This window comes from Myotis lucifugus, unplaced genomic scaffold (assembly GCF_000147115.1).
Source record: "Myotis lucifugus unplaced genomic scaffold, Myoluc2.0 scaffold_47, whole genome shotgun sequence".
NCBI lineage: Eukaryota > Metazoa > Chordata > Mammalia > Chiroptera > Vespertilionidae > Myotis > Myotis lucifugus.
This window is the reverse complement of record NW_005871095.1, coordinates 3,864,527-3,877,169: the sequence shown is the minus strand read 5'-3', so window position 1 is coordinate 3,877,169 and position 12,643 is coordinate 3,864,527.

The following is a 12,643-nucleotide window of genomic DNA, read 5'->3' as shown; positions in this document are numbered from 1 at the left end:
CCTGTGTCAGTGCGCATCATAGCAACTGGTCCTTAGGTCTTTCGGTCGCTTAGGTATATATAGAGATAACTATTTGTTGACTGTTTGCTACATGCCAGGCACTACTAGAACTGAAAAACTGTTTACTACAGCTGAGAGACTCCTGCGTTCAGGTAGCTAATCTACACTAATAAAAGAGAAACATGCAAATTGGTGTCGCTCCATTATGCCCACCAGCCAATCAGATGAGTATGCAAATTAACCCAACAAAGATGGCGGTTAATTTGCATATGCAGGTGCAGAGCGAAGACTGAAGACAATGGAGAAGGAAGCCAAGTGCTGCAGAAGGGAGCAAAGCTGCAGAGAAGCAAGCGGGGCTGCAGAGGCGGGAGGGAAGCAAGCGGGGCGGCGGAGACGGGAGCGAAGCCTGCCTCGGTGGGTTTTGCTCCCTTCTCTGCTTCGCTCCAGCCGTAGGAAGCCCTATTCTTGCAGGAATCTTCCTGCAACGGGCCTCTGGTGTTCAATAATCAGCAAGCAGGTGTCTCCTATATCTCTAGGACTGGTGGTGTGATCTGAAAGTGAACAAACGAGAGGTATGGTGCACCCTGACCTCGCCAGCAGAGCATCGCATGTAATCCTGGTAGATGATAGAAACTAAATCCTCTACTTACTATTTTGCATCTGATAATTGCAAGAATTTCCCCCAGCTCACCTTCTGCCTGTATACACGTCTCGCCTGGTTTCTCTTCCATTCCCCATCCTTGTCCTTTGGGGGCCCAGCAGCACAGGGTGCATTCACATGGCAGTAAGACCACAGGCTGTGTACCTGCATGTGATTATGCCAGTGGTGGTAGAAGTCTTCCTGAAGCCATCTCTCTACCAGGACTTCTGTGGATAATTTAACTGTACACAGAGTGACTGCAAACTGCTTAAGTTAGAGAGGAAAAGACTGCAGTCTTGGCTGCATTTAAACGGATGACCTCAGCAAATTGTACAAAAACATATGACCCTGTGAACACCTTGTAGGGCCCTCTTGGGGCTTTGGAAGGAATCCCACAGGAGAGGGCCCTGAAGCAGAAGCATGAGTGTACTTAGCACCACGGTAAATACCTCTCTGGGAGAAGTTTCAACCCTTTTGAATATCCTTGATTCCTGTTTTTCCCTGCAGAGCACAAGGAGACCACGTCTCAATTGCCAAGAATCTCAGCCCTGAAGGTTTACTTCAGGTCTATGTTCGTCACAAACACAGATTTAAATCAGGACAATAAAAGATTGTGACGCTAAAACCCTCTCCCTCTCCGTGGCCCTCCCCCATTTCCTTGTTGTGTGGATTTCTCTCTGCCGGACCTTCCCATGCTGTCCACTTTGTTTTTCTAATTCTCACTGTCCTTCATTCTCTACATGCTCATTGTTGTCTTTCCACTCTTCACTTTTTTACAGCCTGTATTGCTTCATCTTCCCTCCTCTCTTTCCTCGTCTGCTATTTCTTCTTTCTCTCTCTCACTTCTCTCTCTTGCTTTCACTGGCATCTCTCTGTTTTGCCATCTCTGCCCCGTCTCTTTGTCTCTCCTTACTTGTTACCTCCAGCAGTTCTCAACTTGTGGGTCACGAACAATGAAAATACATCCTGCATATCAGATATTTACATTATAATTCGTAACAGTAGCAACATTACAGTTATGAAGTAGCAACGAAAATAATTTTATGGTTGGGGGTCACCACAACATGAGGAACTGTATTAAAGGGTCGCGGCATTAGGAAGGTTGAGAACCACTGCTTCTCTATCACTATTGTCCCCGTGTCTTCATCTCTTTCACTTTGAGTCTCTCCCCCATCTTCTCCTGGTCCTTCAACTTTCCAAATTTAACCCAACCTCCACTCCATCCTGACACTTTTTTCCTACTTATTCATTATTTGTTTAATGACTTGACATGGCCTTATTACAGAGTTTGTCCTTCCTGTGGCATGGCAGCCTTTGAGCAGCCTCTCCCTTCAAGAGCAGAAACAGTAGGAGCTTGTCCATGGCCTCTTGCCTTTGTTTCCTGGTACTGCCCTGGAGGGAATGGTTTCTTGGTACATCCTGGATCTCAGACACAATGGAGAAGCCAAGAAGAGAAGCATGTGTCAGCTGTTTGGGAATCCCTCTTAGCTCTTTGTTTTTTCTCTAATTCCATCTGTTTTCATCTGACTTTCTACAGAAAGGTGTACCTGTATGTTTATTACTCAGCAAGTTCTACTAGAATGCCCTCTAGGAGCTACAAAGAGCCAAACAAAGTCCTTGTCTTCAACAACTTTATTCTCCAGGGTCTATAGACACAAAACTATCACCTGTAAACAGTCAGAGGACATGAAAATAATAAATGTATAATGCCAACTATAAATGTGCCCGTTCAGAGGAGGGAGAACCCAGCATGAGCCTGAAGAATCAAGGAAGACTTGGTGTAAGGACAGGACTGGCGCTGCCCTTGAAGTCTGCAGAGGGGGAAGAGGGCATCTTCTAGGAGGAACAGCAGCATGAGCAAAGCCAGAGCCTCGGGAGCTGGCCTGGGCCCAAGGAGAGGGTGGTGAGGGTGGATGCAGGGGTGGAAGATGGGGGACGTCCACACCATGGAGACAGAGCCCTGGGAGCTCTCAGTCAGGTGGGCTGCCACAGTGAAATACCATGGGCTGCGTGGCCTAAACAACAGAAGTTTATTTCTCACAGTTCTGGAGTCTGGAAGTCCAAGATTAAGGCCTGCCAAGATTTGGCTTCTGGTAAGAGCTTGTTTCCTGGCTTGTAGACGGCAACCTTCTCACAGTGTCCTCAAATGGCAGAGAAAGTTTCTATGGGCCCCTGACCATCATCACAATCACAAAGACAAGAGCTGCACATACATAATACATGGAAGGACAAGTCTATCCCCCCAATGGCAGGTGAGGGACAACTTGAGGGGAGGGGTCTCATTACTTTAGTTTTTGTTCCATTCATGTGGCACTGCCCAGGGCCCTGTTAGGTGTACTCTAAATATCAAACACATGCAACTGACTGAATAGAATCGATGCCATAAACCACAGGTTTTGGAGGTCCATGGAAGAAAGGTCCTCTCCCCAGGGTGAAAATCAAGGTTTTTCTTGAGAATAGCTTAGCTCAAGTGCCAAGAATTTAAATTTATGTCCATAATACCCAGTTCTCCAGTTGGTTCAACATTTAAGAACATTTAAGTTCCCACAATGTGTCAGGATGTGGGTTAGGAGCGCTGCCTTGCACAACTCCAAGGGCACCTTCACGTTGTGTCCTCTGTAAATTGCTTTCTCTGGACACCTGCAAGGCAGTGGCCCTCATGTAGGAGAGAGAAAATATACAAATAAATGGCGTTATTGTTAAATGGGTAGAGCAGTGGTTCTCAACCTTCCTATGCCGCGACCCTTTAATACAGTTCCTCATGTTGTGGTGACCCCCAACCATAAAATTATTTTTGTTGCTACTTTATAACTGTAATTTTGCTACTGTTATGAATCGTAATGTAAATATCTGATATGCAGGATGTATTTTCATTGTTACAAATTGAACATAATTAAAGCATAGTGATTAATCACAAAAAACAATATGTAACTATATATGTGTTTTCCGATGGTCTTAGGCGACCCCTGTGAAAGGGTCGTTCGACCCCCAAAGGGGTTGTGACCCACAGGTTGAGAACCGCTGGGGTAGAGGGTTTCCATTTGGGTTGATGAAAAGTCCTGAAAATGGATAGTGGTGATGGTTGCATGACATTGTAAATACTTCATGCCACTGAATTGTACAGTTAAAATGTTAAATTTTATGTTATCTATATTTTACCACAATAAAAATAAACAAACAGAAACAAATGGTAAGTCCTTGAACCCAAGGAGCTCACAGCTGTGGGTGGTGAAAGGGCACATAATAAAACAGGTACAGTGTGTAAATGTGCATCAACCACTAAGATCACAGAGGAGGGGATGACTGGTTGGCACAGGGAGAGCAAGCATATCTGTCAGCACATGCTGCCTGCCAAATGAATGGGGAGTTTGGAGGGGCTGCATTGCTCGAGTCTTGAGAGTGGCTGAGGGGTCATAGAACAGATCCAGGGATACTCTGGAACATTTTTAGAAGAGCTTGCACCACGCCTCTCCTGGTCAAGAAATCACTGTCCTCAGAGGAGAGTGTGGATTCAGAGAACACCATACATGTGGAGAGAAAGGGCCCTCACTAAAACCAGTAGACTGGTTGTTGGCCAAGGAAGGCAGGAGATCCTTAGGCAGGACCAGAGGTTACCAGTGACAGAGTGAGAGCTACTGCAGCTGTTCCCCTGGGAATCATGGAAAAACAAGGAAAAGGACTTTCAATTAAGTAATACTGGAGGGAACCCAGTCACCACCAGACCTCTCTGTCCCTCCCTGACACACCCTGCAGATCCCACTCCCTTCCTGCCTTTGGGAAATTCAGGTCGTATAAGCAACTGATATCCATCTTCTTTGGTTACCATGACCTGATTTGGGGAACAACTGCAGGCCCAAAAGGGTGTAAGGTGTATGACTAATGTCCAAGAATTTTTCTTCCCCTTTCAGGTGAATCTTTGAACCAATATCCATATTTTCCTAACCAGAAATGAAATTATGTAGTGTGGTAAGCACTCTTACACTAGGAGAGCAACAGAACAGAATATTCAAAATTGTTATTTTCCTGAAAAATCCAAATTAGTTACATCCCAATTATACACAAGGCTTCCAGAAATACCTGAAGAACAGCAATTTATGATAAGTTCTACTCACAGGCCTAATATACTTCAGACTCCTTTTAATTCATTCCATTGTCCTTCTATTTGCTCTTCAGTGAAGGAATCAGGAGAACTTAAAAACAAATAGTTGGAAGGAACCCAAGAGATGTAAAAGTCCAGCTACCTCACAATAACTAAAATGCCGCTGTAATGTGTGCACAGTGCTTTAGCATTGCAAGTGCTTTAACAAATGTTGGCTCTGGCTTCTATCATGCAACAACTCTGTGAGGTGGATATTATTTTATAGATACTAACAGTGAGACTCAGTGAGGTTAACTGAGATGCCTGGGTCAAGGATTAAGTAAATGACAGCTGTTTTTTTAACCCATATTTTTTATTTCAATTTATTTTTTCAATTACAGTTGACATACAATATTATATTAATTTCATGTGCATTCCACTGCTTTCTTTTAAAAAAAGTTATTGATCATAAAAGCTAGATTTTTAACTTTAGATAATTCAAAAGATGATAAGGAAGAAAATAAAGAGCAGTTAACATTTGGTGTACAGCCTTCCAGGACTTTTCTCATATATATATTTAAAATAAAACATAGCCCAGCCAGCGTGTCTCAGTGGTTGAGCATCAACCTATGAACCAGGAGGTCAAGGTTTGATTCCCAGTCAGGGCATATGCCCGGGTTTCGGATTCCATCCCCAGTGTGGGGTGTGCAGAAGGCAGCTGATCAATGATTCTCTCTCATCAATGATGTTTCTCTCTCTCTCCCTCTCCCTTCCTCTCTGAAATCAAGAAAAATATATTTTAAATAAATAAATAAACATAAAACATAGATCATACTCTACACATATGTCATAATTTATATTTTTATATAACACTATATCAGGAACATCTTCTCATAGTCTAAGATTCACATGCTGAGATAGACTATATTCTGGGTCACAAAACAAATCTCAACATATTTAAAACAATTGAAATCTTACAGGAATGTGTTATCCAACCACATGAATCAAATAACAAAAAGATAATAGGAAAATCTCAAATCATTTGGCAACTAAATAGCATGCTTCTAAATAATCAATGGGTCAAAGAAGATGCTCAAAATAAATTTTAAAGGAACACATTAAGTGGATGAAAATGTTAACACAACGTGCTGAAACTTGTGGAACACAGCTGAGAGGAAAATTCACAGAGCTAAATACATATGTTAGAAAAGAGGAGAAACCTAAATCATCAATCTAAGCTCCCACCTCAAAAACCTAGGAAGAGTAAGATAAATTTTTAAAAGTCAGAAATAAGGAAGATAAAAGCCAAAATCAATGATATTAAAAACAGGAAAAAAAAATCATTGAAACAAAGAATTAATTTTTTTATTATTACTTGATTTTTAAAGAGAGGGGAAGAAAGATAGAGAGAGAGAGAAACATCAATGTGAGAGGGAAACATCAATCTGCTGCCTCCTGCACGCCAGAAATTGAGCCTGCATGCAACCCGGGCATGTGTCCTGACCGGGAATCAAACCAGCAACCTTTCCATGCACAGGACGATGACCAACCAACTGAACTACACCAGCCATGGCACAAAGAACTAACTTTTATAACATCTTTTTCCTAGGGATCTGATTATTTCAAATGTTTTGTTATTATTTTTAAATGCTGAGAAGAATATCCTGGTGCCCACTTTTTACTGAGATACAAATAACATACCATACAATTCACCTATTAAAGTGTATAATTTAATGGTTTTTAGTATATTTACAGGGTTGCATAACCATCACCACAATTTAATTTTAGAATGTTTTTGTTCCCCCTAAAGGAAACCCCATACCCCTTAGCCATCAACCTCATTCCTCCCCACTTGCCAACCCCAGCACTAAGCAACCATTATCTACTTTGTCTCTATAAATTTGCCTATGGAGACAAATTTTGTACATATCCTATGAACGGAAACGTACAATATGTGGAGTTCTGTGTCTGCCTTTTTTCACTCATCATATTTTCAAGGATCATTCCTGTTGTAGCATGTGTCAGTGCTTGATTCCTTTTTATTGCTGAATAATATTCTATTGTATGAACATATCACATTTTATTTGTCCATTCACCAGTTGAAGAACATTGGGCTGTTTCCACTTTTTGGCTATTTATAAATAATGCTGCTATAAACATTCCCATGCAATACTTTGGTGTGGATGTATTTTTTCATTTTCTTGAATGTACACCTAAGAGTGAAATTGCTGAGACATAGGGAATTCTAGATCTAACTTTTTAATCTGAGTACCCATTTCTGATTCTTTCTTTTTAAAAAAAATTGATTTCAGAGAGGTAGGGAGAGGGAGAACGAGACAGAAACATCACTGATGAGAGAGAATCATTGATCGCCTGCCTCCTGCACACCACCTACTGAGGATCGAGCCTGTAATCCGGACATGTGTTCTGACCATGAATCGAACCATGACCTCCTGGTTGGTAGGTTGGTGCTCAACTACTAAGCCATACCGGTTGGGCCCTGATTATTTCTTTTAAGATTCATTCCTAGTGAAAATAATTGGTCAAAGCATCTTTGAAGTTTTAGATGTACATTGCCAAATTACACTCCTAAAACTTGTGCCAACTTTGCTCTTACCAGTAGTGCAGACTGGTTTAGCAGGACAAGCCTGGGATCCAGAGGCTCTTGAAGGATCTGGTCCAGAGTCATAGGCTCTGTTTGGACTTTCGGGGACTCATGAGCAGCCCCCTCCTTATATGGACAAGTAATAGAAGGAGCATCCAGAAGACCTAGTTCTTCTCCCTGGCCTGCTACTTGCTGGACATGCAACCTTGAGCAAGTTATTTCCTCCTTTGCAAAAGGAAGGTAATGCCTGTCCTGCCTACCCACTCAGCATCTGGAGGATCCGTGGAGGGATGTGGTCTAGGACTGCTTTTCTAATGTGGGCATGGCCAGGCAGGAATTAGTTATTTTTTAAGAAGCACAGCTTAACTGGTTTGTCCAATGAGCAACAAGATTTTGGGGGGGGAACTTGGTGTTAGGAGTCAGTGATTGCTTCAAACATACCTACTTTAACAGAACCTGAGGACAAAAGATCCTCCTTTTTCTATTATGAATGTGGTTGCACAACACAAGTTCAATGTATCACTAAGCGAAACACTCCATATCCCCACTAGCTCCAGTGGCTAGGTTAGGGAGGGGCAGAGCAGGTGGAGATACCAGGGAGCCCATACCGTGATTGTGAAGTTTTGTTCTTACTGATAGAAAGTTCTTCCCTCCATTGGAATGGAATGTGTCCTCCAGAAATTCTAACTGGTAGTCTTTGCCCTCAGTCCTGTGGCTATGGCGCCTGCCAGGTTTCTCTTCTGAGAATCTTTCCACAAACCCAGAGCCTTCCTTCATGGCTAAGGAGCCAGAGAGCCCTAAGAGCCAGAGGAGAACCCATGCCTGTTCCCTGGTCAGGTGTGGATGGGACCAGTGTTCAGGGTCTTACCCAGGTTCCACGGGGCATTTGTCCCACAGTTTACTAGTACAAGAGATCCGCCTGACTTTAGAGTGGTGCTGTGAGCAAAAAAAAAAAGTGGGGGGGGGGAAGGGTGCTAAGTAAAGTAACTTCACATGGTGAACTGATCATAAATTCTTAACAGGGCAGGTCATGGTGGATAGTCATGCCCCAAGCATGTAACTTTTTAGTAAAACATTTATATTTGCCTTAAGCAAGTCCTGTGCATTGTTTTTGTGCATCTAGGTTTACACATCTTTGAAATAACTACATCCAAGAGGGCACGTAATCTTAACTATCCTGTAATCCCATACCGAAATTGCTTCCTCCTACTTTCATGTAAATTCCTTCCTTAATCTCAAATGCATAGAAGAAATTGTAAGCTGCTGTTCACTGAAGCATTTGTCTCAGTCTGTTGAGATCTTGCTTCCAGAGGTATCCTCTGTTTGGCTCAAATAAATTTTTATAAAAATTCTCTATAGGTTTGGACATTTATTACGTTGACAGTGCAAAGGGCAGCAGAGGTCTGAAATCAGAGGGAATGGTCTTCTTGGTGGTGCCCAGCATCTGTCCTGGGTTCCTGGTGATGAGATTTTGTCAGAATGAGATGTGTTGCAACTCCAAGTTATGCAGGCCTCGGAACAGACCAGGTTTAAACACACTCTGCCACTTTCTCTACCTGAAAGGCCCAAATTCTAACTCAACCAGACCCAGAGGCCTATTTTATTTGGGAGATGACGCTGTCTAATTAAATAAGATTAGCTCCTAGCTAATAAGTATCTCCTATGTTTTAGGCACTTAACATATACCAATCTTGAAAGGAGCATTAGACCCATTTTACAGATGAAGAAACTGAGATCCCTGGAGGTTAGGTGACTTTCCTGAGGCCGTAAAGCCAGTAAACAGCAAAACAGACTTACAGCCAGGTCTTCCTGATTCCAAAGTCCATGACACTCCTCTCATTTAGGATAACACCAGGATGTGGCCTGGAACCCATGTCCAGGTCTATTCTGGTCAGTAGTGCAAAGAGCCTGTCCAGTACAGATCTTCCCTGGGCCAGAAAGAACCTGCCAAGAGCTGGCTGTGAATAAGTGTGGTGGGAGTGAGAGAGCTTGTGCTGAGGATTTCTGTTCCTCTCCCACCCACCCTAGTAGACATCAGCTGACCGGCCTGAGCATTCACTCAGGCCCCAGGTTTTGGCTCGCCTTATGTTTATTCTGGCTCCTTCTCCTTCCCTCTTCCCCTGCAAAGTCCTCTGTGCAATGGGTTTTCCCTTCTACTTCAATTTCAAGGCATGTTGAGCCAAGGAGGGCCCTTGGGCCTTTGCGGGTGTTTGTTGTTATTGACAGGAAACATAATGATGAGTCACTCCAAAAGCAGTGTATCAAAGAGCAGGGCAGACAGGAGGCAGGTCTGGAGGCAGCTGGGCTTCCCGTGGGGGCAGCTATAAGGAGTCTGGCAGGCGTTACTCTCTCTGTGGGGGACAGAGAGGACAGTGCCCCAGGGACTGAGCCTCAGGTCAGACCACAGGCTGAACAGAAGTCAGTAGTGGAGAGCTGACAAAAACTCAGCAAAGTCATTGCAAGTCACAAGTCCACATCTGGAGCCCAGTGTGTCAGAGCTGAAGGGCACTCCTTCTGAAAGACAGTGCAGGCTCACAGCCTGGCCGGAGCCCTGGGCAGGGGAAGGCTGGGCTGACCAACCTGAGGCCTTATTTGTAAGGGTACAGGAGTTGAGGGCCACTTAAAATGTGGGTGACCCTGGGGGACATGAAACAGTATTAGTGTAACCACTGTCAATGTTATCACCATACACAGACTATTATGGACTGAATATTTGTGTTCCCCCCGCACCAAATTCATATGTTGAAACCTACGCGGCAGTGTGATGATATTAGGGAGGTGGGGCCTTTGGAGGTGATGAGGTCAAGAAGGTGGAACCCTGATGATGGGATTAGTGCCTTCATTAAAGAGACCTCAGCCCTAGCCAGTTTGGCTCAGTGGATAGAGTGTCGGCCTGTGGACTGAAGGGTCCCAGGTTCAATTCCGGCCAAGGGCACATGCCTGGGTTTCGGGCTTGATCCCCAGTAGGGAGCATGCAGGAAGCAGCCGATCAGTGATTCTCTCTCATCATTTATGTTTCTATCTCTCTATCCCTCTCCCTTCCTCTCTGAAATCAATAAAAAAATATATATTTTTAAAAAGACCCTAGAGAGTCTCTTACCTCTTCCTATGAAGGAACAATGAGAAAATGCTGTCTATCAACCAGAAAGCAGGCCCTGCAACTAATCTGTCGGTGCCTTGATCTTAGACTTCCAGCTTCCAGAACTGTGAGAAGTGAATGTCTGCTGTTTATTAGCCACCCAGGCTGTAGTGTCCTCTTATAACAGCCTGAGCTGAGTAAGATACATACTTTGAATGATGCTCACCTGTCATTCAAAATATCCTGCATGTGTGATGACCATGAGGACTGGTCCTAGTGAGATCTGCACTAAGTTAATGCTCACCTATTGGATGAACTCCGTTCCTTATGTAACACTGACCTAAGCATGTGGCTGAAGGCACAAAGAAACACGAGACGAAGTTACTGTCCTCAAGAAACTTCTACTCAAAATGGGAATCAAAATAGAGATGCACAAAGCAGGAAATAATGCAGACCACTATACTCTCAGGTATACAATGTGTGGTTACAACCCAAATGGAGTTTAGAGAGAAAACTTCAGTCTCTGCAGTCCTAGATGATAATAATCAGGAGAGGCTTCCTGGAGGTGGTGAGGCCTGAGTGAATTTTTGAATGATGGGTTAAGGAGAGGGGCGATGAAATTCTAGGTGGGAGTGTGATAGGCAGACAGACATGAGCAGAGCAAGGACGATGGGCCAGGTACAGAAGGTCACTAGGGTGGAAAGCCCTGCATGCCTAGCAAAGGACAATTGTAGGGTGGGATCTTGCCCCCAGGGTAACTTTCCTCCCCTAGCATATCATTGGTCATGCAGTTTGGACCCCCTGACCTTTCCTCCCTAGAGATAACATCTAGGCCTCCATTATATTTCAGCTCCAAACCCAGAAAAGCAGAAAAACCAGACAAGTGACTCCACAGCTCACCTCAGGACCAGCTGCACTGGATAAATGGCCCCCTGTCCTGGTGCCAAAAAATCAATCAGTGGAGACCCTGACCCTGAAAAGACACCCCTGGAAAGCTGCTGAATATTCTATTAAGATCTTCCCCTGGGACCTCTCCTAAAATCTCCACCCTTAAGACGCCTAGGATGGAGGACCCAGCGCACTCTTCCTCCCAGGAGGATGCTCGCACTTCTCATTTCACTTTCCCCTCCTCCCAGGCATGGCGCCATTACCTTCCTCACTCCCAAGCTCCAAGGGCCCTTCCTTTACCTCCATAACATTTCCTAAACCCATTTCTTCTAGGAATTACTTTTTCTACCTCTGTAATTTTATAAATAAATGTTCTCTTATAGCTTGAGTCTTGGCTCTGAATTCTTTCTAGCCAGAACTCAAGTACTGAAGTTGCCAAACCCAGGTCCGGTCTGACCCCACTGGTCTAACACCTGGTGCCATTCCATTCCCACTGCCACCAACAGGAAGAGCAGCATGAACAGTCAGAACTGAATACATAGTGAGCTCTAGCCATCGCAGGTTATTCACTTCTTGGCCCCACAACCACTCTACTCAAATAGCAGACTGTAGGACAGTGATGGCGAACCTATGACACGCGAACTCATTTTTTTGGCTGATTTTTCTTTGTTAAATGGCATTTCAATATATAAAATAAGTATCAAAAATATAAATCTTTGTTTTACTATGGTTGCAAATATCAAAAAATTTCTATATGTGACACGGCACCAGAGTTAAGTTAGGGTTTTTCAAAATGCTGACACGCCGAGCTCAAAAGGTTCGCCATCACTGCTGTAGGATGATACCAAGCCCTGAAGAGGAAAAGAATGTGTATTTCTGACAGACATCTCAAATCTGAGACAAATAGAGCAAATACCATTTCTTGACTGTCTGTCATGTGCCAAGCACTTTACAGAAATTAACATATTAGGTTTCCACAACAAACCTAGGGGATACTATGATTATTTCCACTTCACAGAGAGGAAAACTGAGGCTTACAGAGGCTAGGGACCTTGCCCAAGGTCACATAGCAGAGTGGCAGAGAAAAAAACTACAACCTGAGCCAGATTACGTTTGACCTTTGCCAAAGGGGAAATGCTTTAGGCAGTGGTTCTCAACCTTCTGGACCTTTAAATACAGTTCCTCATGTTGTGACCCAACCATAAAATTATTTTCGTTGTTATTTCATAACTGTAATGTTGCTACTGTTATGAATCGTAATGTAAATATCTGATATGCAGGATGGTCTTAGGTGACCCCTGTTAAAGGGTCGTTTGACCGCCAAAGGGGTCGCGACCCACACCTTGAGAACCC